This window comes from Pongo abelii, chromosome 1 (genome assembly GCF_028885655.2).
Source record: "Pongo abelii isolate AG06213 chromosome 1, NHGRI_mPonAbe1-v2.0_pri, whole genome shotgun sequence".
Lineage (NCBI taxonomy): Eukaryota > Metazoa > Chordata > Mammalia > Primates > Hominidae > Pongo > Pongo abelii.
In genome coordinates, this window is record NC_071985.2 from 32,122,127 (window position 1) to 32,148,110 (window position 25,984).

The 25,984-nt window shown below is 37.2% G+C and overlaps 1 non-coding gene across 1 annotated transcript; it reads left to right on the forward strand.

The window, feature by feature from the left end:
- The first annotated feature begins 5,184 nt into the window (after positions 1–5,184).
- On the forward strand, positions 5,185–5,267 carry LOC112131360 (small nucleolar RNA SNORD45). Its single transcript, XR_002913447.1, has one exon. It is a non-coding gene; the product is annotated as a small nucleolar RNA SNORD45 (small nucleolar RNA).
- Positions 5,268–25,984: the final 20,717 nt, after the last annotated feature.

Below are 25,984 nucleotides of genomic sequence, written 5' to 3' on the forward strand. Positions count from 1 at the left end.
TCTTACTAATAAGTCCACAGTAGTCTCTACTTCACTACTCACTAGGTCCAATTAGCAGAATGTAATCAATGTAATGGACCAGTGTGATATCTTGTGAAAGGGAAAATTGATCAAGATCCTTGCAAACTAAACTATGACATAGGCCTGGGGAGTTGATGTATCCCAGATGTAGGACAGTGAAGGTGTATTGCTGGCCTTGCCAACTGAAGCAAGCTGCCTTATAGACAGAAAGAGAGAAAAAGGCATTTGCCAAATCAGTAACTGCATACCAAGTACTAGGAGATGTGTTAATTTGCTCAAGCAATGAAACCACATCTTGTATAGCAGCTGTGATTGGAGTCACCACTTGGTTTAGCTAATAATTCACTGTTATTTTCCAGAATCCATGTCTTCTGCACAGGCCAAATAGGAGAGTTGAATGAGGATGTGGAGGGAATCACCACCCCTGTATCTTTCAAGTCCTTGATGTTGGCACTAATCTCTGCATTCGTCTCCAGGGATATGGTATTGGCTTTAGTTTACCATTTTCTTAAGTAGAAACGGTTCTAATGGCTTGTATTTGGTCTTTACCACTATAATAGCCCTCAGTACACAAGTTAAGGAACAAAAGCTGCTGAGTATGTCTATTGTAATTATGCATCTGGAACTGGGGAGATGACCACTGGATGAGTTTTGGGTACCCACTGGGAGGCAGACTTGAGCTAAAACTACATTGATTACGGGACCTCCAGAAGCACTTACTCTGACTGGATGGCTGCAGTGATGTTCCAAGACTCTTGTTAGTTGAGAGCCAGGATCTAGTAATCCTGAAAGGTCTGATTATTTTCTTTCCTCCGATGCAGTTACCCTGGTAAAAGGCAGGAAGTCCCTTTGGGGAAGAATGGGGGATAGATGGTAAATTCTCACTAATGTACCAGGTTTCTTCCTGGAGGGGACCCAGCCTCCTCTTCATTCAAGGGGTTCTGGATCTGTAAACTGGCTCAAGTCTGGGAACTGATTGAGGGGCTGTAATTCCCTCTTTTTATCATTTGAATTCAACTCTTGTTCACTTGACCTGAAAGTTTTCTGCCAATACAGATCAAGTAAGAACTTAGTAGGTTTATTCTTTATTTCACTTCTAGGAACATCATGATTTACTAGCCAGTACCACATTCATTCAGCATATGAATCTACATGAGTCAGACTATTCTGAATGTTGCTTTGCTTCTGCTGTCCATTGTGGTACCTACGCCCACCTTGTTATGGATGATTGAATGCTGCCGCTTGTCCCCTGCCACCCTGGGATCCAATCATTACCATTGCATTTTTTTTTTCAATTGAATGACTGCAATTCTCACTTCAAGGACCTGTCTTCAGAGAATAGCAATCACGGAACTCTTCAGGGATGTTGGGGCTCCCCTTGCGAATCTATTTATCAAAGTATTGGTGAAAGGTATGTGTAGGTGAGTAGGTTTTAAGTGACAAATCCACTCTAGGATTCCAGTCTCCCTAAGCCTTTGCATCCCTTCCTCTATTGTAAACTGCGAGATAGGGTGTTTAGGTCAGCTCCTACTCACTCATGGTGGGCTATCTTTTGAGCCAACCAACCAAAGTGTTAGAACCTTTCCTAACCCCCTGAACTGCAACATTAAATGCATAATCTCAGCTTAGTAGGCCCATACCAACAAACTTGGCCTGATCCAACTTTATGTTCCTTCCACCATTATCCCACACCCTTGATATCTATTCCCAAACATTTTCCCCAGATTTCTGCTTATATAAATTAGAAAACTCAAGTAGTTCCTTTGTAGTGTCGTGCAACTCCTGGTGGGCCACACTTTGTACCTCACTCTTAGGGGCCTGCTGGGACTTGAGTCTCTTTATAGATCTAGAAGCAAAGAGGGATGATAGAGTTGAGTCCTGAGGAGCATAAACATTGCCTTGCTTGACAACTGACTCAGAGGAGGACATTGCCATTTCCTCAGGCAAGTACAGAGTTAACCCCCTCTGTCCGAGGTGGAAAGGCTGATCGCACTGTGGGTGGGAATGTGCTGCTGCTAGGAATGGAGAGCACTGGCAAACAATGCTCATCAGAATTTAGGAGCTTGATGTCCCAGCCTCACCTGGATTTTCCCACACCATTACACTCTGACTTATGGGACCTCATTCTTTACCAACCAATGCCCTCACTTTAAGTGGACAGCCTTCGAGACTGAGAGTTCAACTTTTGTTGTAATTCAGCCAATTGCATGATGAGGGCTTGTGTTTGATTTTCAGCTATTTCAGCCCTGAGTCTACAGGAGAGAAGATTCTCCCTCAGGGCACACTTAGAAGCTCTTAGGCTGTTTATGGTTTTCCACAAATGTTCAAAGGTATCGTATACACAGTTACCAAGCTCCTTGCCTTTTATAAGTGGTTAGTTAGGAGTATCAAATACTGATGTTTTGTGTATCCTGATAAACAGTTTATACCATGAACTATCAGTGCTGTCTGTACTATTATAAGTAGAGTTCTCAGCACTTTTAGATCTAATCAGATTAGGCAGCCAATTCTAGAAACCCCCAAACCAATTAAGAAAACTCATCCTAAAAATTCTGTTCTTCTAAAACCATTCCTGTTACCAATTCTCTGTCTTAGTCTGTTTTTTGCTGTTATAACAGAATATCTGAGACTGGGTAATTTATAAAGAACAGATATTTATTTCTTACAGTTCTACCTCCTAGAGTTCTAGGAGGTAAGGGGGATGAACTCAACCTTTTATCAGGAAACCACTCCCACGTTAACTAACCCACTGTCAAGATAACAACATGAATTCATTCATGAAGCCAGAGCATCTTAAAGGTTCCACCTCTCAACACTGTTTTTTTGGGGATTAAGTTTCCAATGCACGAACTTAGAGAAACACATTCAAACCATACACATTCACAGAAACCATGCCCCCACCCTTAAAATTCATGTTCTTCTTACATGAAAAATACATTTATTTCATCCCAGTAGCCCCATATTCATTTCATCCCAATAGCCCCCTTACCTCCTCTTGCTCTCACACTCTCTTGCCTTCTTACTTTCTTCCATGTGATCATGCAGCATAGAAGCCCCAGTTGTGGGGCCCTTGATCTTGGACTTTCCACCCTGTAGAACTGTAAGAAATAAATCTCTGTTCTTTATATATTAGTCTCAGATTTTTTTTTTTTTTTTGAGACGGACTCTCACTGCCACCCAGGCTGGAGTGCAGTGGCGTGATCTCCCTCACTGCAAGCTCTGCCTCCCAGGTTCACTCAATTCTCCTGCCTCAGCCTCCTGAGTAGCTGGGACTACAGGCATCCACCACCACGCCTGGGTAATTTTTTGTATTTTTAGTAGAGACGGGGTTTCACCATGTTAGCCAGGATAGTCCTGATCTCCTGACGTCGTGATCCACCCGCCTCGACCTCCCAACGTGCTGGGATTACAGGTGTGAGCCACCGCACCTGGCCTCAGATACTTTGTTATAACAGCACAAACAGACTAAGATAGAGAATTGGTACCAGGAAAGGTTCTAGAAGAACAAAATTTTTAGGATGAGTTTCCTTAATTGGTGTGGGGGTTTCTTAACTTGTTTTCATCATCAACTCAAAAGTCCAAAGTCCAGAGTCTCATCTGAATCAGATATGGGTGAGACATAAGGCATGATTCATTCTGAGTCAAATTGCTCTCCAGCTGTGAACCTGTGAAATTAACAAATTGTGTGCTTCTAAAAGACAACAGGTGGACAGACATAGGATAGACATTCCCATTTCAAAAGGGAGAAATAGGCCAAAAAGAAGGAATAACTTCCCCCACGTAAGTCCAAAACCCAAAAGAGAACATTAAGTCTTAAAGTTGGAGAATATTCTCTTTCAACTCCATGTCCCGCATCCTGGGCCTACTAGGGTGGGAATGGGCTCCCAAAGCATCAGGTAGCCCTGCCCCTGTGGCTTTCCTGGGCTCAGTCCACTCAGTGACTCTGCTGGGTTGGAATCTCATGCCTGTAGGTTTCCCAGGCTGAAGTTGCATGCTGGTGACCCTACAGTTCAGGGGCTTCTGAGGTGGCCTTACCCCTATGGCTCCACTAGGCATTACCCTAGTGGGGACTCTCTGTCGAGGCTCCAACCCCGCAGTTTTACCCTGCATTTCCAAGGTGTCCATGACATCTTTTGAAATCTAAGTGGAGGCTACTATGGCCTCATAGCTCTTGCATTTAGCACACCTATAGAATTAGCACCACATGGACACCACCAAGGCTACTGTTTACATCCTCTGGAGTGGGAGCACAAGTTGCAGCTGGGCCCACTTGAGGTACAGCTGGGACTGCCAAGAAATGCTGTGCTGGAATGAGAGAAGCAGAGACTTGAAGCATTTCAGGGCAGCAAATACTGATATCCCACTGGCACCTCTCTGGAAACATTGCCCTCAAGATCCCGTTCTGGACCAGTAATGGGAGGGGCAGACTTGAAGATCTCTGAAATGACTTTGGGGTCTTTCGCCTGTTGTCTTGATGAATAGCACCTGGCTTACTTCTATCCATGCTAATCCCTTTGTCAAAGGGTTGTTTGGCCCTTGTTCTCCTAAAGATGCCTTCACTCTTTTTTTCTTTTTTTTTTTTTGAGACGGAGTCTCGCTCTGTCACCCAGGCTGGAGTGCAGTGGCGCGATCTCTGCTCACAGCAAGCTCCGCCTCCCAGGTTCGCACTATTCTCCTGCCTCAGCCTCCTGAGTAGCTGGGACTACAGGCGCCTGCCACTACGCCCAGCTAATTTTTGTATTTTTAGTAGAGATGGGGTTTCATCATGTTAGCCAGGATGGTCTTGATCTCCTGACCTCGTGATCCGCCCGCCTCGACCTCCCAAAGTGCTGGGATTATAGGTGTGAGCCACTGCGCCTGGCCAAGATGCCTTCACTCTGTACGTGTCCAGGCTAAGAACTGTGCTCTTGCTTGCCTTTTAATTGTAAATTTCATCTTTAAATTGTTTCTCTCCTCTTGCATCTTACCATATGCAGTTAAAAGTAGCCAGGCAGCTCCTTCAAAATTTTGCATAGAAATTTCTTCCACTAAATATGCTAGTTCACTGCTCAGTTCCACCTTTCATAATGCCCTAAGACATAGATACAATTCAGCCAAGTCCTTTGCAAATTTATAACACAGATGGCCATTACTCCAGTTTCCAATAAGATATTTCTAATTTCTGGTCAAGGTGTGTTGACATGTATTACCTGAATTTATTGATGATGTATAATAACACTTTAACTCTAGAATAATATAGCTTTTGGCTGAGAAAACCAAAACTTCCCCCAAATTATGAAAAACTTGGTTCCCAAAGCCACTATTTTCATTCATATAACTTTTCAGAGGTCTCCAAATTCTGGTTAAGAGAATAAAAGAAAGTGCTCAGAGTACTTGATTATCTTGTTTCCTTTTTTTTTTAAAAAAAACGAAATTAGTTGGCCAGGTGCGGTGGCTCATGCCTGTAATCCCAGCACTTTGGGAGGCTGAGACGGGTGGATCACGAGGTAAGGAGATCGAGACCATCCTGGCTAACACAGTGGAACCCTGTCTCTACTAAAAATACAAAAAATTAGCCAGGTGTGGTGGCGGGCGCCTGTAGTCCCAGCTACTCAGGAGGCTGAGGCAGGAGAATGGCGTGAACCCAGGAGGCAGAGCTTGCAGTGAGCCAAGATCGCGCCACTGCACTCCAGCCTGGGCGACAGAGTGAGACTCCGTCTCAAAAAAAAAAAAAAAAAAATTACTTTTATGTTTTTATTGTGACTTTGTAGAAATGCAGGAACTATTCCAATAAGGAAAGGATAAAATGTAAAGAGAATCACAATTAAAAGCCTTAAAGGGGCATACACTTAATAACACACACACACACACACACACACACACGCACACACAGATATTCCTAATTTTTGTCTAAGATCTCATCAGAATGGCCTTTACTGTTTATATTTCTACCAACATTCTAATCATAACCACTTAAGTAATCCCTAAGAAGATTTAGGTACTTCCTACAGCTCGTCTTCTCAGCGCTCGTGAAATTGTCCTTAAGGCTTCATTCATGGTAATATGGACTTTTTCTAGCTCGCTCCTCCAGATTCTTCCAGCTTCTACCCATTACCCAGTTTCAAAGCCACTTTCACATTTTCACGTGTTTATTATAGCAGAAGCCCCACCTCTTGGTTCCAAATTCTGCATTAGTCAGGGTTCTTCGGAGAGCCAGAATCAGTAAGATGGAAAGATAGATAGATAGATAGATAGATAGATAGATAGATAGATAGATAGATAGATAGATTAGATAGATAAACAGGTGATTTATTAGGAGAATTGGCTCACATAATTGTGAAGGATGAGAAGTCCCATGACAGGCTGTCTGCAAGCTGGCAACCCTGGGATGCTGATAGTGTGGCTCAGTCCTAGTCCAGAAGCCTCGGAACCAGGAAGCCAATGGTATAATTCTCAGTCTGAGGCCGGAAGACTGAGAATCCAGGAGGCTGCGTTATAAGGCCTGGCGTGCCAAGGCCAGAGAGTCTGGTGTTCCGCTATCTAAGGCCAGGAGAAGAGGAGGATTCCAGCTCCAGGAAAGAGAGAAGAAATTGCTCTTGCTGTTCTATCCAGGCCCTCAGCCATTTGGATAGTGCTCCGTTGAGGGCAGACTTGCCTCACTCAGTCTATTGATCCACACTCCAGTCTCCTCTGGAAACACACTCACAGGCACACCCAGAAGTACTGCTTTACCGGTTCTCTAGATATTTCTTAACCCAGTCTAGTTGACACATAAAATTCATCATCACATACTGATAAAAATTAAATATGTATTCATTATTTTTATAAATATTACTATAAATGTATCCCTACGACATGCCAGTTTGTATTTGGTTCTTGAGATAGTAAAATAAATAATATTTGGGGCCCACACTTAAGAATCTTCCAGTGTATATTAAAAAATGCTTAGCATCATTAATTATGTAGAGGGACTCATTATTAATCAGGGAAATCAAATCAAAACCACACTGAGTGTGTTAGGCTATTCTTTGCATTGCTGTAAAGGAATACCCGAGACTGGGTAATTTGTAATGAAAAGTTTAATTGGCTCATGGCTCTGCATGCTGTAGAAGCATGGCGCCAGCATTTGCTTGGCTTCTGGGAAGCCATCAGGAAGCTTACGATCATGGCTGATGGTGAAAGGGAAACAGGCATCTCACATGGCGACAGTTGGGGCAAGAGGTAGGGGGAGGTGCCATACACTTTTAAACAACCAGATCTCGTGAGAATACACTCACTATGGTGAGGACAGCACCAAGCCATGAGGGATCCTCCCCCATGATCCAGTTACCTCTCACCAGACACCACCTACAACATTGGGGATTACAATTCAGCATGAGATTTAGAAGGGACAACATTCAAACTATATCAATGAAATACCACTTCATACTCACTGGGTTGACTCAAGTCACAAAGATGGAGAATAGCAAGTGTTGCCAAGGATGTGGAGAAATTAGAAACTTCATCCATTGCTGGTGGCATTGTAAAATGGTACAGCCACTTGTACAGCAGTTTGGCAGTTCCTAAAATGTTAAATGTGAAGTTGCCATATGATCCAGCAATTTCACTTCTAGGTATATATACAAAAGAATTGAAAATGTATGCCCACATAAAACATGCACATATTTTTTAATGAATTAATGATTTTAGAGAATTATTTGATTTGACGTTGTGAATGTACATGGCAGCATTATTCATAGTAACCAAAAACAACTGGAAACTACGCAAATGACCATCAACTGATGAATGAATAAACAAAATGTGGTATGTCTATACAATGAAATATTATTTGTTCATAAAAAAATGACATGCTACAGCATGGATGACCCTTAAAAACATTAGTAAATGAAGTAAAAGAAGGCAGACACAAAAGCCCACTTATTTTTATTTCATTCTAGAAAATGTCCAAAAGAGGCAAATCTATAAAGACAGAAAGTAAATTAGTTGCTGCTAGGAGGTGGTGGGAAGAGGGAGTAGGGAGTACTTGATAATGGTATGAGGTTTCTTTTTGGGGTGATGAAAATGGTCCAGAATTAAATCATAGTGATCGACACATAATGTTATGAATATACAAAACCTATTGAATTGCACTCTTTAAATGAATGAAATTTGTGACATGTGAATTATATCTCAATAAATGTGTTATTCAAAAAAAAAGAAGAAATTCCCAGGATAAAGCAACTTACTCTTCTCATTCTGGTTGAGGAGAGTGAGTCACATTATCCTGGGAATTCTACCATGCCATCCTTTGAGAAAGGGTGGGGAGGGGCTTCATGAAGACACTAACATCTGCCCTAAATATTCAAGGATGAGTAGGAATAAAGTTCATGCAAGGAGAAGGAAAGAACATCCAGGTAAAGGGAATGACACTAGCACTTTGTAGATAGCGAATAAGTATTTTTAATAAATTAGTGATTTTAGAGGATTATTTGATTTGACAGTCATGAGAACTCCCTCTCCAAGGGCCAAGAAAATTAGGGACCTGCCCCAAAACTAAATGATGAAACTGGGATGGGAACCACTGTTTTTTGGCAGATTGCACAATAACAAAGTTATGATCTTATTAGTTTCCTCTGATATAAAACATCTAGCAATTTCTGGATTGATCACTGATGAGATCTTAGAAGAAATCTTTGCTATTTCTTTTATCCTAGAGCGTGTCTACAAGATACATGCGTAAAGCATGGTAAAATATCAAGCAAATGCTAATCGTCTCACATTGTATAAATAGGCAAGATTAAGTTGAATTTTTCCTTTTTAAACTTTGCAACCAACTTTTTTGGAATAGAGGACTATAGACTCATGTCTATAAATTCTATACATTTTCTAAATTATGGATGATGTTTATAGAATTCACAACTAATCTTTTTCTATCCCTAGATTTCAAGAACATTTAAACAAGCTAAGTGTTCAAAATATGTTAAAATTAAATTCAAAAAGCACAGTTTGAATCCCAACAGAGTTTCAGCTATGGAAAAATTTAGTTAAACCAGTGAAGATAGGAGATGGCAAATGGAGTTGAGTGCTACATAATTTAACTTTAAGAAAAACATAATTAACCAGTCTATTATTTTATACAACTGATCATTTATAATGAGAAGATATGGGGTAAAGGCCAGGCGTGGTGGCTCATGCCTGTAATCCCAGCACTTTGGGAGGCTGAGGTGGGTGGATCACCTGAGGTCAGGAGTTCGAGACCAGCCTGGCCAACATGGTGAAACCCTGTCTCTACTAAAAATACAAAAATTAGCCAGGTGTAGTGGCGGGTGCCTGTAATCTCAGCTACTCCGGAGGCCGAGGCAGGAGAATTGCTTGAACCCAAGAGGCAGAGGTTTCAGATTGTGCCATTGCACTCCAGCCTGGGCAACAGAGCGATACTTTGTCTCAAAAAAAAGAAAAAAGAAAAAAAAAGATTTGGGATAGGATGGTAACAAGAACCAATCTGAGTGAAAAACATTTTGCCTAGGTGAAACTGTCAGTGGTTTGCAAAAGTGAAGAGAAGAGAATAGATGTCTAAGAGGGTGGGTTAGAGGTAATAGGATTTTGCCCTGCTATGGAAACTTAAGCTAAAGATTGCAAAGCTTTTATGTGATATCGCCTTTGGAGTGACAACAGCCAACAGGATTTGAGCGGTGGTGAGGTCAGTATAGATTTTTTCTAGGTATGCCTGCTGCCATTTCCTGTCATGAGAGTTGTCATCTTCAAATCACTTACATACATTCAGCTATTTTAGTGCATCGGTATATAGCAAAAACATTGGGGTAGGAATATTTATTTGGTTTGAAAAATTTTCCATTTTAATGTGTACCAGGTTGGGAAATGCTCTGAACACTGTTTAAAAATTCTTTCTTTAAAAATAGGTTAATAACCTGCAAGTAATTTTTTTCAAAGGCTTGGATAAGTGTATTTTATGTTTCCTTTAATGAATAGAAAATTACTTTTGTTTAAAAGACTTTCATTTACTCTATTGTACATTTTTCATCTGATGGAGAGAAAAATCAATTATTTTAAGAGTTAAGTTCTTTTTGTCAGTTCGTTTAAGTAAATCCTACAAGTTAAATGACCATCAGTATTTTTTTCTTATTTATCAACTCCAAGAAAAGTGCTATAATGTACAGAAGTGGAATATAATTTGCTGTTGAGGAAATGGCATTGATTTTTCTGTCTGTTAAAGACTGCTAGTTAGAAAACAAGAATAATATTTAACTTCTACTTGGAAAAAAATTCTTGGTAAGAATTATTCTGGAGTCAGAAAAGAAGGCAGCTAATCCCATATACTCTATAACCAGCTTATGCCTGAGTGTTAAATGCTCAGGTAGAAATAGAGAAAGGATGTTACATATGGAATAATTATAATCAAAATGTTTTACAATTTTATATGCATAATGTTTTTTGCAATATATAAAAGACTTTTACATACATGACATAATTTAATTACTAATACATGAATTTTATGTAATCTGGCATTGGATGGCTAAAAGGAAAGACTGCTTTCAAATTGCAAATTAAATTATAAAATACATCTTAGAGTTTTCTGGATTTGATCAAAACACATAATGTACCTATATCTGTTTTATTTCTTTAAGTGCTAACATCTGATTAGATGTCCACAAAACTGTCAAAATACATAAACCATCAAAGTATAAAAACTAGCAAAATATATAAATTTTTCAAGGGCCAGGAGCATTTCTTTTCATTGTTGATTTTTTCTATTGAGGTCCAGATATTAAAATGATATCTATAGCAACTATTTTGTGTGTTGTTTCCCCTAAAGGCATTAAATAATAAAGACATATTTGTTGGTCACTTAAGGGGCTGCAAATGGTTTCCCTTGATCCCCACTTGGATTTAGAGCTAACTGAAAGAGAAACAAAAGAGCAAGGCACAAGGAGTTTTGGGAGAAAGTGGCTTGGTTGTGTGGCAACAATGGGACCCCTAATGCCCTCACTCAGCCCCTGGGTAACCTATGGTCTTCAGGACCCCTTCACACGGACAGAACCTGTGACAGTAAACACAATGGCACAGAGGAGCAGAGATGAGAAAGAAGAGGGAGTGAAAAGAGATACGCTATCAAGTCCTCCTTCTCGTCTAAAACTCACCAGTCTGATCATTTGGAGGAGTGAGTGAGGTAACAGAGCCTGGGAGGCTAAAATGGTTGTCCCATCATGTTAAAATCCCTCCACTTAGAAACTCAAAACATGGGGATAACTACTGTCAACAAATAACAGAAAATAATGCATAATTATAATATTTATTTAATATCTAATGTTGCATTATAAGACATGTCTTCAAAAATAATTTTTAGAGGGAATTTGGCCAATACTTGTAAAGTATTTGATTGAGTATACCTGTAACAAATGAGATTCAGTTAAGGATTTATCCTTTTAAAACCCAGATCTAAGAGAAACACCTCCCTGATTATTTCTTGCATTATAAATTATTTCAAGTCAAGAAAGATTTAAAATAGTTTGAAAATGTGTATTCAAATATTCATAATAGAGCTGAAATCTATAATACCACCAATAAATTTTTAATTTAAAAATTATAACCTTTAAATATATGTTATATGGCAGATAATAATAGTAATGGTCAAAATAATATGACCAAGATTGATTGAATTGATTGAGTGCATATGATATTACAAGTATTATATTAGGTAAATGCATGATCTCATTAAAACACAACTGCCTTATGAGGTAAGTACTATTACTATTTGCATTTGAGAAATGTCTACTTGGCTTGAAAATTCCATATGAAGTATGTGAATGAGACTCTACTTGTGCTGTTTTTCCAAATAAAAGCCCTGTCCTTTATGCTAGTAAATAAAACCAATATCAGTTTTCCACAGGTTAGCTCTTACAATTGTGCTAGTCAGGGATAGGAAAGCTGTCATATGCCCACAGAGATGCAGGCATTGAAGAACATAAATAATTAGTTCAGAGAACCTACACTTACCTTTAGGAATTATCAGTAAGAAAATAATCAGAACGACCTGGATTCAAGTCTCACCAGTCCTCTTTTCTAGCTGTGTACCTTAATTCCTTGAAAATTTGGTCTAATAATCTCAAAAATGGAAATAATAAATGGTACTACCTCACAAGGTGTTGTGAGAATCAAATAAGATATTAAAGTAGCCTAAAGCGAATTGCCTATGTAGACACAGCCTTTTCCTCCCCTGTGTGTTGCTGGGCTGCCGCTTCTTTCTCCAGCTCATCCCTTTGTGCTCTTTGGCACATTCCTTCCCAAAAGTGGCTTCCTCCTTGGTAAGGGTACTGGGCTTAATCTTTACGTGCCGGTGATAATGATATCTGCTTCAGATGCCATTTTCTCTATCTCTGTGGTCACATCATGTCTCCCATGGGTTGCTGTCTGCATTGACTATGAAATACTTACTTTTGATATAGCAAATACATATGCAAACAAAAAAGAGGGAAAATATTCAATTTTGGGGTCAAGCTTAGGAAAAAACCACTTTTTCTTGCAAAAGTCAAAGGACTTGGAAAGGACATCTGTTATCAAAATGAGATGATTTGCTTTAGAAATACATATTTTTTAACTAAAATGCATATATTAAATAAAGCTCATGACATTCAAATCCTTAAAGATCCAAGACTTTGGATTTTGTTGTGAAAATGTCTTCCTAAGACATGGCTTTGATCAAGCTTTCTTGGATTCAGTTCCAGTCCATTTAGGTAGTCATTGAATTTTATTTGGAAATGAAATCGGAAACCCACACTAATAATTGGAGACCGTCATCTGAAAGATCAGACATGAAATGGAATCAGCTTTTATCAAGACACTGAAGCAGGCGTAGCCATTGTGTTTATCCTCTTTGAAACATAAAATGCTTGGGTTGAAGGAACATTAGAGATTAGGTGGCTCAGAGATTCCCCTCCATCATTTGAATATCAGAGGACCTACTATAAAGACACATGCACACGTATGTTTATTGTGGCACTATTCACAATAGCAAAGACTTGGAACCAACCCAAATATCCATCAGTGATAGACTGGATAAAGAAAATGTGGCACATATACACCATGGAAGACTATGAAGCCATAAAGAGGATAAGTTCATGTACTTTGCAGGGATATGGATGAAGCCGGAAGCCATCATTCTCAGCAAACACAAGAACAGAAAACCAAACACCACATGTTCTCACTCATAAGTGGGAATTAAACAATGAGAACACATGAACACAGGGAGGGGAACATCACATACCAAGGCCTGTCGGGGGGTGGGGGCTAGGGGAGGGATAGCATTAGGAGATATACCTAATGTAGATGATGGGTTGATGGGTGCAGCAAACCACCATGGCACGTGTATACCTATGTAACAAGCCTGCACGTTGTGCACATGTATCCCAGAACTTAAAGTATAATAATAATTTAAAAAACACATTACTTGGACTTAGCTTAAATGAATGGGTGGGAGAAGCAGATACTAATTTCTAGATCTTAAGTTCTGGAAGAGAGCTGGTCACCAAACGTGCTGCATAAAACACAAATCCTGCAAAAAGACTTCTAGCCTGTCTACCTCTGCTGGCGAGTCTGAACAAATGTCTTCACCAGGGTTGAATGTGTTGCTTATTTCTTCTCTTTCCGTGATGACTTATCTCCTCCTTTTCTACTGCAATGCTTCGTCAACTCACTTCATTGCAACAAGATCAATCTCAGTGTCTTCAGGTGTATGAAGAGAGGTAACTTCCTTTTTACACAATTGAACATAATCTTTACTTCAAGCTTTCATTCTACCAGAGCATAGAAACCCAATGTCAGGCCACCGAGAATTGCCTCTGAGGCAGTTTGTAAGACCTAGACACTGGGGTGGAGATGAGCATTGAATTCTGACTGGGCATCCTCTATTCCCTCAGCATTCCTCATTCCTGTGATCTATGGGCACCCCGTCCTCCACCTCAGCCCACCGTAGTCCACTTCAATAGTTTTTGGTAAGATCACTAATGCTCTCCATTGCTAAATACAAGAGACATTTTTCATTGTCACCTTACTAAGATACCCATTGGCGTTTGACCTATTTTCTCCTTAAGGCACTTCTTTTCCTTCGCTTCATCAGATAGTTTTCCTCTGCTATTTCCTGCCATTTTTTTTCTTCTTAAAAGTCCATCTCTGTATCTTTTAGGGGCACTTCTGTTTCTCAGGTTATCTCCTCTCTATTTTCTTCCTAGGTGATGTCTTTCATTTCCATTGCTTCAAATACAACCCAATTCAGATGACTTTGCATTTATATCTTCAGGCCAGAGAGAGTGTCTCAATTTATAACTGTATATTTGATGACAAACATTACATCTCTACTTAGATGTCTCAAAGACTCTTCTAAGAACATACCCGAAAGTATTAGGGTCATTGTCTCCACAAAACATGTTCCTCTTTGAGTTTTTCTGCTCAGCTTGTAGTATATTCTTGCCATCTCTCTATTTCACTTCTTCCCCTATACATCAAGTCCTGTAATGCCTATCCTCCAAATGTATCTTAAATCCACCTACATCTTACAATCTCCACTAATGACATGGACCCCTGCACTGACCTCTTATGTGATTACCTTGTACTTACTCTTGCCTTCCTGCAATTCCTTCTCTACAGAGTAACCAGAGTGACCTCTTAAAAATGACTCGAATCCCATTACACCCTTCCAAAAATGCTTCAGAAGGCTTGTGATTGCCCTTATAATAAAGTATCTAATATTGAAGGTACCCTACAAGGACTTACATGAGGTCCTTCCCAATTGCCTCTCCTGCATCATCATCCTGCATCACTGCTCTCTCAAACATCATGGGCAAGATACATTTTCTCAATTGGTCCAGCCAAATATCTCAGATTTTTGGTACTTTCCTTAGAATATATAGCTTTCCTCTACTGTAATGGTCTGTAGCCTTCTGTTCACCTGGATAATAATATGCATCTGGAGACTTCTACCCATCCTTTGCCTTATTTAGGGCAAAATCTTCCTCAAATCCTCAAACTATACCCTTATTTTATATTCTCACAGTAGCATAGGTAGTCCATTGGTTTAATGTCTATCTTATTCGTTACTGTATACTCAGCCCCTAGCACAGTGCCTGGCAAACAGTCGATATTTGATAAGCAATTACTGAATTTGAAAAATACAGCCTTTATTAGCTTCTTACAGGTGTCATAAAAAACTTGGTGGCTTAAAACAATTGAAATTTATTCTCTTGCAGTTCTGGAGTCTAGAAGTTTGAAGTCAAGGTCTCAGCAGGGTCATGCTCCCACTGAAGGCTCCAGAGAAGACACCTTCCTTGCCTCCTCCAGCTTGTGGTGACCCTGTGCATTTCTTGGCTTGTGGTGGCATAACTCCTGTCTCTGTCTTCATCTTCATATGGCTGTCTCCTCCTTGTGTCTCTCTGTGTCCTCTCTTTTTATAAGGCCCTGCCATTGGATTTAGGGCCCACACTATGTCCGGGATGATTTCATTTTGAGATCGCTAATTAATTATATCTGCAAAGACCCTATTTCCAAAGAAGTCACATTCTAAGGTTCCAGGTGGACATGAATATTGGGGATACTATTTATCTCTCCATGCAGCTCATCTCCCAATACCTCTTGCTGTTTCCGTTTTCCTTCCTCCTTCCCCCTCATCAGCTGGAGTTCATTAGAAAAGCTGGCTTCATCATTAACATTTATAGCAGGATCTTTCTCAGCTGTTCAATTAGAGCTTAATTCCCAAGATCAAAATAACACCTTAGGGGGCAAAAGTCCTCTGTGATTATTCTTATCAGTGAAACAAGAAATATCTTTAGAAAATATAGTCCAGAGGAGGGAAAGAGTTATTTAGCTTCCAAGAGGTTGAAAAAATGACACACATTACTCTTATTGTATGTGCCTTGCTTCCAAACAAGAAGTGAATTTAAACATTAATATTGACTTATGTGTAAACACGGAAAAAAAGGAAGTGTGCAATTTTTGAAATCCACAATCATGTAATCAACTGTGAATAGTGAAGGGTATAAAAATTATTACTTAGCCCAAAACAAGCATGAGCACTGCCAAATGCTCACTTTTCAAATGTGCTTGGAAAGGACACTATGACACGGATCTTCTCATTCATAAAAAGACCCAGTCAGAAGCACTCAGGGCACCACACTCTTTAGGTAACCCCAAATCTCTGTTTCCAACCTACTACCTGAGAAATACAAGGTAATGATTTTCATGTTTCTAGTATATGGTTATATTTTCTAGCATATTTCACACTCCGCATGCCCCCAGCCCTTGCCCTGCCACCCTGCCACCGTTGCTGGTCATGTGTAACTTAAAAAAAAAGGTAACACCCAGTGCAGGTGAGCAGATGATGAAACTTGCATTAAACTTCTTCCACTTTTGTGTTCTGGTGACAATATAAATGAGTACAAATCATTTGTAAAGTTATTTCAGGATATATTTTTAAAAATATAAAATTAATTGTTTAGGCCTAGAATAAGTAAGAGATTTACATTTATTGAGCATGGCCAGGCCTAGTGTCTGACAGTGGGCAGACAGAGGTCAATAAGGAATGGTTCCTGCCATTGAGGAGCTCAAGTTTCATAGGGGAGACCGACATGTAAATAAATAATTATGAAACAGAGGAAAAGGTTAAATAATAGAACTCTGCTCTTGGTTCAGAAATAGTACCCCCTAAACCCACAGACAATAACAGAAAAAAGCAATGTGTTTAATCTATTTGTGTATAAAAAGCAAGAAAAGTTTCCCAGAATAGGTATCTGAACAGTTTTAAAGGATGAATGGGGATTTTTCCAGACACTCAGTCTTGGGGTGTGGTTGGGAGAACCAGGTGGAGGGAGGGAAGGAGCAGCAATGTTGAGAAAGGAAATAGATGTGCAGGAAATAGGAATAACAGTGATTGTCTTGGGAACTATAAATTATTTGATAATATTGGGACATAAAGTAAGTTCGGTGACCAGAGAATTGACTCTAGACCTAGAAGGCTAGATAGGAAGGTCTTATGCACTGTGCTCACCATGCTAAGGGCCGTGGTCTTGGACCAATGAAGATTTGTGGAAGAGATTTAAGCCTCGTGTGGTGGTGGTAGTGGTGGGGTGGGGGAGATCTGATCATATCTTCATATATACTCATTAATCCCATTCCTGTACTATTTCAATACATATTTATTCCTGATAATAAAATAAAATACATTTTTGTTCCAGACACAAACATCATTTATTATATTTTGCACATCAAATTAGAAAAATATTATGTCACACTTAAAGCATAATAAAGGATTTTGTAACCACGTGGCAAAAATGATATATTTTAAGCATGCCTTACTATAAATAAAATGAGACGCAGTTGTAAACTGTGAAGTTATTCTTTTATTTAATTCCCTGATTTTCTATTGAATTTCTGATGGCCTATAAATAAATGTCATAGTGAACATAAAATGTTTAACAAAAATTAAAATATCTAATATTTATGGATTGCATTTGTTACTAGCATTTTTTTTTAAAAAGAAAACATGAAATTCACCTTTTTAAAGAAAATTCTTAATTGTTACCACATTCTCATCCAGCAAAATATATTCAAACTTTTTCTCTTGTTGTTAGCACCAAAGAATGCTCATTGTCCTCTAAGTGACTGAACCTATCAGCCCAGGAAAAATAAGTGAGTATAAATCACAAAGTTCAATTCCTTTCATTTGTATGCTGCTTTGGAATTTGTAAAGGCCTTTAACATAACTTATTAAAGCATGTGTCTGACACACAGGTATAATCCTTTGAGTGAACTGTTTGTTACAAGAGTTTAGTTCTTGCCTGGGAAGTTCAGAGTATTTAGTTATTCAGGAACAGAATTTAGTTTGTCTGGGTTCAATCTTCGAAGCAGCGTCAAGTGCTGAAACTGCTGACAGTACAACTCTTCTCAGAACGTATATGCAGTATCTGAATTCTCCATGTAAGAACAACTCAGTATTCCACCCTTCTGTATGGCTTAGAGAAGATACTAATGCTCAGACTACCAGGAAAAGTGTCATGTCATAATGGATTTGGGTTTTAAATAGTAGTTCACGTGAACCAACTACAATAAGAAGTCTGGTTCAATACTTAAAGATCTATAACTAAATTCTTCCAGTAAGGGCTTATTGGCTGCCTATTAATATCCAGCCCTGTGTTTAATGCTGGGGGGAATCAAAAGAGATGTAAGAAACTCTATAAATTTATCAAAAATTACTGAATGTGTACTTACACTGAGTAAATTGCATGATATGTAAATTATACCTCAATAAAGCTGTTAAAGAATAAGGAGGCGGAAGAGAGGGAAGTGAAGGACAGAGAAAGGGAAAGAGATGAATCAATTTACCCAGCTGCTGCAGAGAGAATTCTAAAAGGACAAGGCAGGATGGAATAGAGTCACTTTTACCAAACTGTAATTATTCATGGGTGGCTTTTCCATGTTGCGTTATCATGTAATGTCTGTATTTTAAATTATTAAATGGTTCTCTATTTTTGGCTGTTTTTTTAGTCTAAAAGCTTTATGTTCTTTTTAAACCAGCTCATCTTCTTGTGTGTACCCAAATAAACAGTAGAAAGCAAAAAAGATGTAAGAGATGTCTTTGCCCTGCAGGAGCTTACAATATATGTAAATTATTGGCTGCCTACTAGTGCCCAGCACTGTGTTTAGAGCTGGGAGGGAATTAAAAGAGATGTAAGATAGAAAGAATAACTAAGATTTAGTATTTGATAGCACAACTGGGTGACTATAGTCAATAATAATTTAATTGTACATTTTAAAATAACTAAGAGAGTATATATAATTGGATTGTCTGCAACACAAGGAAAGGATGAATACCTGAGGTGATGGATACACCATTTACCCTGACGAGATTAATATGCACTGTACTCCTGTGTCAAAATATCTCACATATCCCATAAATATTTACACCTAATATGTACCCGCAAAAACTAGAAATTAGAAAAGAGAGATGTAGTAAACACTAGGGAAGATAATATATGTAAATATAGCAAGTCTTCAATGTCATCCAATGTTATCATTAAGTTCTTAGAAGCTGTGACTTTAAGCGAAACTTTGTATAACAAAACCAACTTTACCATAAGTGAATTGATATAAACAAGAGTTAAGTTCACACGGCATATCTGTGATCACAAAACATAACCAAACTTTTAAATAAAGAACAAAACACTTGTAATAATATTAAACTTTGAAATAAATGTGAGCTATGTATACATTTAAGAAAGATGAATAACAACGAGTAAGATAATTATTTACCCAATTTTTGGTGAACCAGTAAATGGCTACCATCGTCGTGGTTGTAGGTTAAATCAAGCAATAAATGTTTGCGTAGCAAAAATTGTAAGGAGCACTTCCTATCACCAAGAAGTTCAAAAACAATCACAAATAGGACAGACTCACTGAGCAATTTCGTACTGCATCATTTATTGGCATGCATTTGTGTGATTATTGTAGAGTTGAAGAATATTTATTTGACAATAATTTGTATCCATTCGTTTTCCAACCTGCTTATTTCAGTTCAGGGTTGAGGGTGGTCAGGTCCCATCTGGGCAGCTCGGGGCACCAGGTGGGAACCCACCATGGATAGACCACCATCCCATCACCGGGTGCCCTCACACACACCCACACTCACTCACACTGGGACTAGGGGGACAATCCTATTCACCTAATGGGAGGAAACCAGAGTACCTCAAGAAAACCCACGCAGACATGGGGAAAATGTGCAACTCCCCACAGTCAGTGGCCTTGCCAGGAAGCAATTTTTTTGTCACCCATGTTATAACAAAACGACATTCAACAAAATGGCATTATTTGAGGACCTATCCAGGCAAAGCAAATTTTATAACAAATCAAATCTTATACAGTTAAGTGCTATAGTTAATGAGCAGAAAATAAACATATAAATTAAGGGAAAAGTGACATTAATATGGGCTAAATTTGTGAGGAGAGTAAGTTACAGAGAAATTGGGACTTGAGCTGAAATTGGGACATTGCAGAATGGACAAGATTTGGAAAGTGAAAGAAATGAATTTTATCCAATATCCATCATTTATTGTGTCTTTGTTATATGCTAAACACATTATAGGCAATTCACATACAAGTGTCATATATTATCTTATCTAAATACCATAGTGATCATTTAAAGAAGTAGTACTCAGTTTACATATAAGGAAATCAGACCTCATACATGTTAATGGACATGTCCAAGGTCACACAAGTTGTCTAGTACTGCCAGATTTCAAATCCATGCCTGTTTGATGACAAAGGCAATGTTTCTTCTGGAGGAAAGAATATTTTAGATAGGAGAAACAGTGTGAGTCGGGGCATGAAGTCATGTGCATGGCATGTGAGGAGCCTGTCCTGCTGTGAATAGAAGGTTCTTGAAAAATAACTCACCCTCTGTCTCCACAGAATTACAATATACTTATGATAGCATATCTCTCCACAGAAAGAAAAGGGGTATTTACTATCAGAAGAGAGAGAAGACTTGGATCCCAGGGATTTCGACTACCCAGCCAATTGGATGATTTAAGACTATGTGGTTATTTTTAGTAGGACTATATTCTTTAATACAACTGTATTTTTCTTTGTCTCTGCAATGGAGTTGTTTCTAAGTATTATGACTCTTTAGTCTACTACAATTATTTCATTATTTCATAAGCCAACTTGAGAATATGTAGGCAGAAAAGATGTAAGAACTCCCCACCATCTACACACATACACACATGGCTATTGGAGGGCATGAAAAGTAGGATGAGAGCATCTTCTTTTTTTTTTTTCATTACAATGAAAATTTATAGAAATCTGTAGAAATTATTACATATTAGACAATGAGTACTAGACTGACAATATTATTGTTGACCCTTTAAGCAGAATGGAATTCTATTGACTCACACCATTTTTATGTAAATCAAGCTCCCAATAACAGATGAATGGATAAAGAAAATGTGGTATATATACACAAAACTACTCAGCCATAAAAAAGAGTGAAACTGTCATTTGTGATGACATGAATGAAACTGACGGCCATGATATTATTAATAAATGAAATGAGCCAGACGCAGAAAGGCAAATACTGCATGATCTCACTCATATGTAGAATCTAAAAAGGAAGTTGATAAAGAATCAGAGAGTAGAATAGTGGTTACTAGTCAAGGGTAGGGCAGTGGGGAGGGAAGGATGGGGAGAGGTTGGTCAACAGGTACAAAATTACAGTTAGATAGGCAGACTAAATTCTGGTGTTTTATTGCACAGTCAGGTGACTATGGTTAACAGTAAAATATTTTATATTATAAAATAACTAGAAGAGAGGTTTTGAAGGCTATCAACACAAATATATGATAAATGCATGAGGTGTGGGATATACTAACTACTCTGGTTGGATTATTCTGATATATAGATATGTCTCAAAATATTAAGTTGTACCCTATAAATATGTGCAATTATAATATGTCAAATAAATACATACATAATTTTTAAAATAAATTTTTTACCCTTAGTTTGGAGTTTAAAATGATACATGCTTTATTATAAAGTTTAGAAAGTATCAGAAGACATTAAGAAGAAAATAATAATTATCCCAAGTTCTATTACCTATAAAGGGGAAGGTGAAGTGAACACATACTTCTTCACATGGCGACAGCAAGGAGAAGTGAGAGCGAAGTGGGGAAAAGCTCCTTAGAAAACCATCAGATCTCCTTAGAACTCACTCACTTACAGGAGAATAGCATGGAGGTAACTGTCCCCATGATTCAATTACCTCTCACCAAGTCCCTCCCAAGACACCTGGGGATCACTGGAACTACAATTCAAGATGAGATTTGGGTGGAGACACAGCCAAACCATATCAATACTATATATATATATATATAATATAAATGTATTTAACATTTAAATTATATAAAATTTAATATATAAATGTACTATATCAAAGCATATCTTTAAATGTATATTATATATTTATATGTATAATATATTATATATTTAAGTTTCAAATTTTTGCTTGTGTAACTCTGAATAAATATCATTTTACTGAAATAATTTTGCACATCTTTAACTGTTTCTTTAGGAAAAATTCCTGATATGTAATTACTGGGCTAAAGGGAATGTATTATTTTTAAGGCTCTTCATTCATACTTCAAAATTACATATTAGATAGCTTATATTAGTTTAAACTCCAGCCAACAGTTTTTGAGAATGCAGCTTCTACATGTCAACTCCCAGCCCCGTTCCTCACAACCATGATTACTATATCATTAAATTGTGCATATGTACTTTTTAATTTGCTATGTGAAAAATGACATTAATTTCATTGTAATCAGATTGACATTTTATGTTTAATTGATCATTTGAATTTATTCTTTTGTAAATTACTTTAAAAATATTGCTATTTTTTCATTGATTTATAAGATTATCTCTTTGCATCAGTAATGTAAATTTTGTCATATATGTTGTAAATGCTTTTTCTAATTTTCGTGGGTTCTTTAATATCAAGTTTCAAGGTTTATGTAACATAATATATCAATCTTTGCCTCATGGCATCTTCGCTTCTTATATTTTAAATTTTTATAGAGAGAGGGTCTTGCTTTGTTGTTCAGTCCGGAGTGTAGTAGTGTGATCCTAGCTCACTGTAAACTAGAACTCCTGAGCTCAACCCATCCTCGCACCTCAGCCTCCTAAAAGTAGCTAGGACTACAGACACGTGCCACCATGCACTGATTTTGTAATTTTTTGTGGACGTAGGGTCTTGCTATGTTGCCTAGGCTTATCTTGAACTATTGGGCTCAAGCAACCCTCCCACTTTGGCCTCCCAAAGTGCTAGGATTACAGGTATGAACCATGATGCCCAGCTGGCATCTTTCTCTATTTAATGTTAGAAATGTCTGCAATGCAGATGATTTTATTTTTTTATATTTAATTATTTAATCCATTTTATTTTAATTTCGTTATATAGTATGAGGTAAATATACTCTTTTTTGCCCAAGTAATTAACCAATTGTCCCAGAATCATTTAAAAATAATACAGATTTTTACCCATTGATTTAAAACCACCAGTACTTAAGTATGTTTCTGGTCTTTCATTTCTGTGTCATTTTGTTCATCTTTATGCCAGTTGTATCTCTGTTAATTAATTAGCACTGCATTGCATTTTTACTATCTTTAACAGTTTTCTCTGTTATTATGTGAAAAATAAATTTTTCTAGATGAACTATGAAATCATTATACAAATTAAACATTTACGTTGTACAAATACATTATTTCCCCTGTTCTTCATTATATAAAAGGCAGCACAACTCTTATTTTTACACTATTCAGTCTCCCAGGAATGAAGTCTCTCTATAAAAATATTTCTTCATGTCCTTCATGTCCTTCATTATAGTCTTGTATGTTACATATGCAGGACAAAACATATAGGTCCTATACATTTCTTATAAAGTTTATTCTAATATACATATTTTTAATTAATATTTCAAATGACTGCTTTTTCTAACTATATGTATATGGTACTTATTTTACTAGTAGTCATCTGAATAAATTTACCAAATCTTACTAGTTCTAATTGTCTGTGATTGGGTTTTTTGAATTTTCTAGTAGATTACTATAGTTTTTACATCTTTAAAATTAGTTTTTTCTTATTTCTGCCTTATTGTCTATTGACTAGAACTCCTTGAACAAAGTCAAATAAGTAATCAGTTTGTGTTCATGCCTTTGTTATAACTCTCATAAGAGTACCTCCAGGAATAATAAGCTACCATTTGTTGAGCTCTTACATTTTGGCTGGCATAGATTACTTAATGTAATCATAGAAACCTCTTTTAGGTAGGTTCAATTATTGTCCTCATTTTATAGGTGAACAAACTGAGTTTTATAAGTTAATTTGCACAAGATCAATTAGCCACAAAGCTACTGTTGAACTCAAAGGAGACTAAATATTGAGTACAGTTGCTTAACCACTTTAATGTCTCATCATGAAATATTATTTTGATTGATAGTTTGAAATAGTTATTCCCATTTAATCTAATACCTTTGTATTAATGTTCCTCAAATTTTTTTAATTTTAAATTTATAGTGAATTTTATATTCCTTTTTCATCTATTGAGCTATCCTTTTTTTTAACCCATTGAGCCATCCTTGCATTCCTAGAATAAAATGATTTGACTATAACATATTATTATTTTAATATGTAGATGTTGTGATTTGCCTAAATTATTTTATAAATTATGTATATCTCTACTATTATTTTTTCTGCTTGTCCAATTAAGAAAGAGATAGTGAGATCTTTCAATGTATTAGAGATTTAAATTTTTTCTCCTTCAAATAGGAATGCTTTTACACTATTGGTGGGAGTGTAAATTAGTTCAACCATTGTGGAAGACATTATGGCAATTCCTCAAGGATCTGGAACCAGAAATACCATTTGACCCAGCGATCCCATTACTAGGTATATACCCAAAGGATTATAAATCATTCTACTATAGACACATGCACACATATGTTTATTGAGAACTGTTAACAATAGCAAAGAATTGGAAACAACCCAAATGCACATCAATGATAGACTGGATAAAGAAAATGTGGCACATATACACCGTGGAATACTATGCAGCCATAAAAAAGGATGAGTTCATGTCTTTTGCAGGGACATGGATGAAGTTGGAAAGCATCATTCTCAGCAAACTAACACAGGAACAGAAATCAAACACCGCATATTCTCACTCATAAGTGGGAGTTGAATGATGAGAACACATGGACACAGGGAGGGGAACATCACACACTGGGGCCTGTTGAGGGATGGGAGGCTAGAGGAGGGATAGCACTGGGAGAAATACCTAATGTAGATGACAGGTTGATGGGTGCAGCAAACCACCGTGATATGTGTATACCTATGTAACAAGCCTGCACATTCTGCACTTGTATCCCAGAACTTAAAGTATAATAAAAAAAATTCTCCTTCAGGCTTTATAAATTTTTATTTTTTTTGTTTTTAGTCTATTTTAATAGAAATATGCAAGTTTAAAACTGTTATGTCTCTCTGGTTACCTAACCTCATATAATTAAGTAGTTGAGTCTTAATATTGCTTGTTTGTCTCAGAGTCTACTTTGTCTGACAATCATATAGCAAAACTAGCTCATTTTTTATTTTGAATGATATAATTTTCCTTCTTTTTACTTTTATTCTTCTTTGTATTGTATTATTTTAGTGTATCCTTTGTAAACAGCATATAACAGTTTATTTCTGTCTACTCTGAGAATATATCTTAATGAGTTTAATCTCTTTAAATTTATTAAAATTTATTATATAGTTGGATATAGCTGGAATTTTGCTACCATGTATATCTTGTGCTTTACAAGAACCTCAGGACACTTAACTCCAACATTTCCCTTTTGAATTAAGACTATTGCTAACAATATTTTTGTTCTGCTCTTAATACATCTGCACAAATTAAACATTATTATTATTTTATGCAAGCAGTGTTTAAATTTACATTTTTTGGTTATTTTATATTCTCAGTATTTCTTTTTGAACATCAGCTAATCCTTTTATAAATCATTTTTGTTCTTCCCGAAATGCATTCCTTAAAAGTTCCATTGGCACAGGCCTATTGATAGGGAAGTTTTCATTATAAAATTATAAAATAAGATACTTTTATTATAAAATCAAATGTCCATTATTTTACTCTCATTCTTGACTGACAGTTTTTCTGGATACCGAATTCTTGGTTAATAGTCATTTTCTATTAATACTCTGAAATCATTATTCCTCTATTTTTTGGCTTCTTTTGCTGTTGTTGAGGAGTCTCTTGTAGTCAAATTGTTATTCCTTTGTAGGTAATCTTCCTTTCCTTTGCAGCTACTTTTAAAAAGCAGAATTTTAAAATAGCTATTGGAAATGGGATTGCTTTCTTGATTTCTTTTCAGCTAGTTTTGTGTATAGAAGCATTACTAA